Genomic DNA, 7,936 nt, shown 5'->3' with positions numbered 1-7,936 from the left:
CAATATGACAGAGACCCCCTTCCCTGTTGTCTATTACGCTGGACAATATGACAGAGACCCCCTTCCCTGTTGTCTATTACGCTGGACAATATGACAAAGACCTCGTCCCCGTTGTCTATTACGCTGGACAACAATATGACAGAGACCCCCTTCCCTGTTGTCTATTACGCTGGACAATATGACAGAGACCCTCTTCCCCGTTGTCTATTACGCTGGACAATGTGACAGAGACCCCCTTCCCTGTTGTCTATTACGCTGGACAATATGACAGAGACCCCTTTCCCTGTTGTCTATTACGCTGGACAATATGATAGAGACCCCTTCCCTGTTGTCTATTACGCTGGACAATATGACAGAGACCCCCTTCCCTGTTGTCTATTACGCTGGACAATATGACAGAGACCCCCTTCCCGGTTGTCTATTACGCTAGACAATATGACAGGGACTCCCTTCCCCGTTGTCGTTTACTATAGACAATATGTAATATTCTTTATTCAGCAATAGACACTAACATCTTTGTGGCCTAAATACATTGCATATACGAGGATTATGTAGTGGTACAATGCAAATAAAGTAAAACTCTGACATTTCAAACTTAAATGCAGTTTTCACGACATCAGGGCGGACGTTTCTCATGATGAAATAAAGTATTGTTCCGTATCGCATTCGCTTTAAAACTGGAAACTGAAATACGTTTTAATGTACTCTTGTTCGTAGACGATAGTAATTCCAGGAACTTTGAATTGACAGAGAATCCTTCCCTGTTGTCTATTACGATCGACAATGTGACAGAGACTCCCTTAAAATATCCACACACGAATGTTTATTTAAAGGTTTTAGATGTACATGTATAGAACATATAGATTTCAGAACTAATGTCAAGGCGAATATTTCCACATCTTGATCAGTTTAGAGTCATAGCGCGAACATTTTACTCGCGAAAATTAAAATGTTTAAAGTAAGAAAAATACATCATATTTTGTCATATCAAGAGAGCAAGTGTTATATAGATCGCTATTTTTAAAACTCTCCATAGGTATCCAAATTATTAAGTATAAAGAATTTTGAGAAGTTACGGCCGTGGCGGTATGTTCATAATTCGCGAGAGCTTACTTTCTGTATCGATTAATGCGTGATAACTCTTCAGATAGTTTCTCGCCAGGCCAACACAACTCAGCGGGCCGTTGTTCTATCTCCACCTCTACATATAACAATGCTCCCTTACGTCTTTTTTTACGGGTTCGTCTTGTAATTATCGCCTGTTTATTTCATAGAAATACGACGTGTAATAACACTCTTAACAACTGTACCGAGTAGCTTATTTGGCGATGTCTCCTACGCAAATTATCGGCTACATCGGCCTCCTGTTTAAATCAATCCTGTACTCTGCCGGAACAACCTCGACCATTGTTTATGAATCTGTCACCGTAGCTTGCTAATAGATATCCAGGGTTTTTCTATGCTATCCGTCACTTAATACTACCGGATACGTCACACCCATCAAGAGTCCTATGGCGTACACACACGTCTATAGCCCCTAACAACAGATATGCGTGATCTTTTTAGAAAATGAAAGAAATGGATCCGTTTTTATTTCGATACAAGGATTTCATTGAGTGCTCAATAACATGAACCCTTATGTTGGATACTTTGAAGAACCCTTCACCTTTAAACAATACGAGAGCTGTGTCGCCAGCCAAAGGTTATAGTGATTGGTCTCGATGATATTGTGTCATTGTTATGTAATGACGTCATTGTTGGAAAATGACAGCTGTGCAGCGTTTGTTCTGTGTATTTTAGCGGTATACCCGGATGTAGCCCCGAAAGAAAACAGTAGGTAAGACAAAAATGCAAAAGTTAAGTCAAACGTTTGGCAATTGCGACAGCAGATAATGTGTTTTTGTTTCTTAAACGTCACTTTGGTAGATGACGCGGAAGAAAACCTCAGATACCCTGCATGATCCCCCGATATAAGTCATATCTCACTACATGCACTGGGATTCTGCAGCCAACCTATCCCCGAACCTACGAAGTGGAATATCCCATTGCCTTCACTAAAGAACCTTCCCTTGGTAAAGAGTCACCGATGAAACCACCCACGAATGTGCAGCCCCCTCCCTTCCTCCCCCCCCCCCCACACACACACATTAGTCGTTTCCCACGACAGCAATGGGATACAGCATGTGAATTTTTGCCATTGTCTTTGCTGCTTTATATACCAGCCCTGTGAAACGTAGAGAACAGTATCTACAATTGTAGAATATTTACACGATTTTAGTTGATAACTGTATGGCACAGGCGCAAACTACCAATGCCATTATTTTCTTAAGTAGTGTTTATATGCCATTTTGTTTTTATAAAATCTCTGATGGCAAGGCTAGTGCATACATACCATTACGGACTGTTGTAAAATAACTTTTTAATGATTTTTAATGGTCCTTTTGAACAGGATAATCGTTTTTATGTATAACACAGCCGTGATTAAGATGCAGATATATGTACCTTTTGATCGGTTTAGAATTCGTGTTGTTAATCTATAAAAGTTTTTGTTTCCTTTTGACGAGGCGCCGTTAAGGGTATATAACGACGACACTCACTAATGGTATGCCACTCACGAGCCAGTTAATAGTTTAGATACACAGAAAACACACACTTTTGACGCTGGTGTTTAACATATTGCCGGCGAACTATTTTGTTGATTGTTTTGGTTTTACATTTTTGTAAGTCCTCGCAACCAATATAAACAAATATAAGGCCATATGAAGGCAGTGTCCGTTAATGATGAGGAGAGAAATACACAAATAACAAATATTGTAATGGTGTGCATCATATTTGAATTGGATCGTGGATTGGCCATTATCTGAAGTCACAAAAAAACCAAAAACAAAATCCCAACTTTGCAGGATTCCTGAACATTTTCTACATTAGCTGCCTGTTGCAAATTATTCTCAATCTCAGGTTAATTGGTCACGAGTTAGGCTCCAACTTTGCTGGATGCCTTCTCCATTGTATTTCATTAAGGTAAACACGAACATATCGCAGCCTCCCAAAATACACACACATACACTACACGCATGCATCTTGCACACAGGGGAGGCCATCCTTAAATGACCTTAGCTGTTAATAGGGCGTTAAACAAATTAAAACCAAAACCGAACCAAAACTCATTAAGGTAGCACTCTAAAATCGGTATCTGATCCGCGCCATCGCAAGGAGGCAAACATAACAACATACTTCATCATCACACATGCATATATCAAACACATGGATGCACGTTCTTCAATGACCTTAGTTTTAACAGGACGTACAACCTAATGAAATTAAAACCAATGTGTGTCAATATAATTGGTCCGTACCGACATTTTACCTTCTTAACAAATCTGACCATAAAGGGATTTCTGGCACTCGTAACGTCGGCGTCACAGGGGACTACCTTTACAGTATCATTATAGTTCTAAGAATGTCATCGGCACTACATCAACCTTATGTGATTGAGATCAGGTATTGGTGAAATTCATCAAGTTTCACTTAACATCGCACGAGATGACTTGATTGGGACTTGAAGTGATACGTTGAAATCTCAAGGGTGGTGTGGATAGTTCTCAAAAACATTTGAAGCCACAATATGGCTAATCTCCAATGTATGGAAGTGACGGAGATTGCTCCGAGAAAGGAATCGCTACTTCCGCGAAAACTCCTGCATAATATATCTTGTCCGGAACCTTTGCTTTATAAAAGATGCAAGGGCATGGCGAAGATTGCTACCAGACGGAATATTACAATCTGCTGAATAATATATCTGCTCGAAACACCTTGGTTTAGCGGCATACATTTACCGTATTGCTGTATTAAATTAACAATATTAAAAGTATTAACTATTCTAGTTTAAGCCTAAAATCAGTATATGATTGACTCTTACTTAGTTAACGTTCTAAACTACTTCTCTAAACTTGATTAACTAATAACACATATTAAACTACTAGCCTAAACTTGATTAACTAATATCCCTTGTTTAACTGCTAGCCAAATATTGATTAACTAATAACCCATGTTAGATTATTTGTCCAAATATTGATTAACTTATAACCCATGTTAAACTACTAGCCCAAATTTGATTAACTAATATCCCTTGTTTAACTGCTAGCCAAATATTGATTAACTAATAACCTATGTTAAACTACTAGCCCAAACTTGATAAACTAATAACCCATTTTAAACTGCTAGCCCAATATTGATTAACTAATAACCCATGTTAACTTGTTAATAACTATCTCAAACCTGGTATTCACAATGCCTTCATCTAGTGAAATAATAGTTTGAACGTAGTACACTAGTGTACTTCTAGCCTTAACCATATTACTTAAGTACCAACCTAAACCTGGCCAACTTGGCTACATGCGAAATTTAGCGAAATAATCGCCTTAACGTACAGTTGGTACCGTTGTATTTATATCTAGCCTTAACCTGGTTGTCGTTTCTATATCTAGTGAATTGATTTGCCTTTAAGTAGAATATATGTATTCCTCTCCTAACCTTTTAACGAAACATGATTATAACTTTTTTCTATATCCAGTAAAATACTTGCATTAACGTAGTACAGTTCCATATTTAGCCGTAATTTTTTACCTAAACCTGGGAATCATTAAACCTGTATCTAGAAAAATACGTGCCGCTTATGAAGTACACTTGTATATCCAAATTTATCTTCTTATCTTTATTCAAATTTGATTTCTTACCTTAACATTACATGTATAAGCAGCCTCAGTTTCGTACACGGAAAGTTAAACATTTCAATACGCGTTTGCAACAGTTCTGCCATACATCTATATGTTTTACCTATAGAAGAAGTATTGTATAGAAGATCAAAGGATCGGAGGATCTACAGCATTACAGCTGGAAGTGACTACTACGCTGCAGCGCGCCCTGTAAAATAAGACTATTGTAGGGAAGGGTTACCATTGATGGTGTAGCTTAGGTTACCTATTCTCGCAGACGTAACGTTATACACAGGACTAGCGTATGATTGATCGCAATCACTTTGTGTGTGGCGGGATGTTCATTCTCATCCTCACAGACACTGGCAGAGCTTATCTCGTGTTCTAGGTGTGGGCATCTCTATACTAGCGGATGATAACTACCGATGTATTCCGGATTTGTGTGCTGCAATGATAGATATATGGATATATGTCGCGAACATATGATATCTACAGAGGTATTCCGAGTCACGTTCTAAGTGTGGGCATATCTATGTTTGTGGATGATAACTACAGATGTAATTCGAGTATATTTGCTCCAGTGCTATATAAATGGACATATGTCGCGAACATATGATATCTACTGAGGTATTCTGAGTAACGTTGTAGGTGTGAGCATGACAACAACTGATGTACTCCGGGCATATTTGCTGCAATGATGTATATAGTCGCGAACATAAGATATCTACAGAGGTATTCCGAGTACACATGACACATATTTTATAGAATTATATCATATTGTAATGACATTTTAATCGTTGCTTTTTATCCATTGAGGAATTGCGGGAGCACATCAGTTTTTAAAACGGTATTCTAAGTACTGGGTCATATAATCGTGGTTTTACCATCATACAATTTCCAGTCTTAGGTTCTATGAAATTGAACCACTCTTGTTTATTGAGATATTCCGTGTGATATATGTCAGGAACATCAATAGTTGCCGAGTATTCCGAAAACCTCTTCATTTAAACATTATTTAGTACACACTGTATGAAAGCTGCCGATGTATCCCGAATGTGTTATTCGAATGACACTGTAACAGGTGTTCTGGCAATATCTCCAACATATTGCGTTATAAATGGCTGAAATGTCAGCTACACTTCGATGGATTCATGAAAAATGTTTATATCTGTGATAGTGAGTAGTATTGAATTATCAATAAGTACGTCTGGCTGCAGCGCTATCCGTATCAACGTCTGAGCTCAAAGGTCGAAATAATGTGACTAGACAGTCTATAGCGTTTTACGTATACGGGTGTCTCGTACGGAATACCGTCTTCGAACTATCAGACCACGAGGCCATGGCTACTTTTTGAACCGGTTATAGTTCATATTGCTCTGTATACCTGTTTCTCTCTTGCTTAGTGCATCAATGTGAGCTTGTCGAAATATTATGAGGACCAATTGATGTTCGTCAGAGTTATAATTAGCAGCATGCATGTGTCCCTTTCGCATAAAGCTTATCGAAAACCACTGAACTACTGTGACGTAGAACTTACCTTTTCAACCTGGTTTGTGTAATATTGATTAATATATATGCCAGTTACTCTCTCGTTCAGAGCATCACTTTGAATCTTTCACACTGTGACGTCACGCTGACCTTTTGAACCCGGTCTCTTTAATTGATCGATATATAGTGTGTTGTGCCGTTGCTTCATACCATCAGTGTAGCAGCGGCCGAGCTGGGGTGTGGAGAACACGGAGAACTAAGCATGTCTCCCCTGTGTGGGGCCTCCTGTAACGTCACTTTGTGATGTCACCACGGTCTTTGGGCGGGAGATCATGAAGTCTCGTGCACGACTACGTCAGTGGCAGTCGAAGGTGGCAATTGTCGGCGTATGAATGCGCGACAGTTTAACGTGTGATTACGACTAAACCATGCGGTTAAACACGTGCTATGGGGATTATTGTGTGACCGTTATGGTTTTGTAGTGATTGAGGAAGGTCTCCTACTTGCAAGTAAGTACAACTTTTACCATATCACTACATCTTTAGAACTACCTTCTGCTTAGACATTTTTTTTTTATTAAATCTAACAGTTTATAAACAATTTCTTCTAAATTAAAAACAACAAATGGGTGTTTTTTTCGCAACTTTTGACGAAACATATCCAAATTGAATAAGTACTGTTAAATTCTATTCGGATTAAAAGACTTCGCTACTTCATCTGTTTACCTCTGCTGATTGGTTCTACAGACCGACAAACGACGGTCAATACATTTTTTAAACTGAGCACAATAATCCTGTTTCTTTAAAAACATATGCGGAGTTTAGAATAATTTCCGGATAGACGATAGCGGACGGATACCTTATAAAACATCAACTTCTCGATATTTGATCTGAAATATTTCAGTATAAAATACCTAGTGAGGTACGTCGTGCGTTTGATAATAACTTACGAAGACACAATGGTTTCAAATATTGACGCTTACCGTATCAGCAACTTATAATAGGATCGCGTGCAAAATAACCATATTCATCACAATACTTGACTTGGTCTTATTACGTTTATGAGCTCTTAATAATTACCCAATCAACAAATTTATACATAAACACATTTCTGTTATTTGGTTTATGAACACCTATACATAAATCGGCAAGTGAAACTTATTGATGTCGCAAGCAGCAACGAGAAGAGGTATTTAATTTATCATGGAAATAAAAGAAAAACAGGGGCTGCATTTTCTAATTTTACCAAACTTTGTGACAACACAACTTGCTTGAACTAAATGACGGAAAGAAAATTATCAGGCCCGTTTTCATTTTGTCGTTTATGATACTTCCTGATTTACTATTCTTTAAGGCCTGTTCATTGACCTAATCAATGATTGATAGAATAACATGTTAAACGAAACAAAATACAAAAAAGGATTTGTTTAGGATTTAACATTTTGTAATAGGGTCATATGAGGACGTACGCCCAGGGGGAGACCGCCTGAAACAGACAGTAGATAGAAAAGAAAGAAGACAGAAACATAGGAAACGAAGTGTTGCATTGGGGCAGCAGATCAATTTCGGTCTCTTCCATTTCCTTTTTATTTAAAACACGGAAGAAAAGTGGGCCCATATTTTTCACCTGTTACGATACACATGCATGCAGAGGGATACCGTAGGTCTGTTCTTGGTTTCCTCAATGCCCCTTAAATAGACAATGAAAAAGCTATCCCGATTCTGCATGCCCCC

General features: G+C 38.3%; 1 protein-coding gene across 2 annotated transcripts in view; it reads left to right on the top strand.

Annotated features, from left to right (window-relative positions):
- Window positions 1–7,936, top strand: part of LOC110454068 (cholinesterase 2-like) — a 202,296-nt gene that overhangs the window by 72,556 nt on the left and 121,804 nt on the right. The window contains exon 1 of one of the 2 annotated variants that reach the window (XM_021503409.1): window positions 6,431–6,712. The exons of the other annotated variant lie outside the window; for it this stretch is intronic. The gene's annotated coding sequence lies outside the window, so the exon portion shown is untranslated. Of the gene's footprint in view, window positions 1–6,430; window positions 6,713–7,936 lie in introns of those variants that run through there. 2 annotated transcript variants of the gene reach the window in all.

The sequence above is a fragment of the Mizuhopecten yessoensis genome, unplaced genomic scaffold (genome assembly GCF_002113885.1).
Source record: "Mizuhopecten yessoensis strain PY_sf001 unplaced genomic scaffold, ASM211388v2 scaffold7653, whole genome shotgun sequence".
Lineage (NCBI taxonomy): Eukaryota > Metazoa > Mollusca > Bivalvia > Pectinida > Pectinidae > Mizuhopecten > Mizuhopecten yessoensis.
The sequence above is the reverse complement of the archived record's forward strand: the minus strand, read 5'-3'. Positions and strand labels throughout refer to the sequence as shown.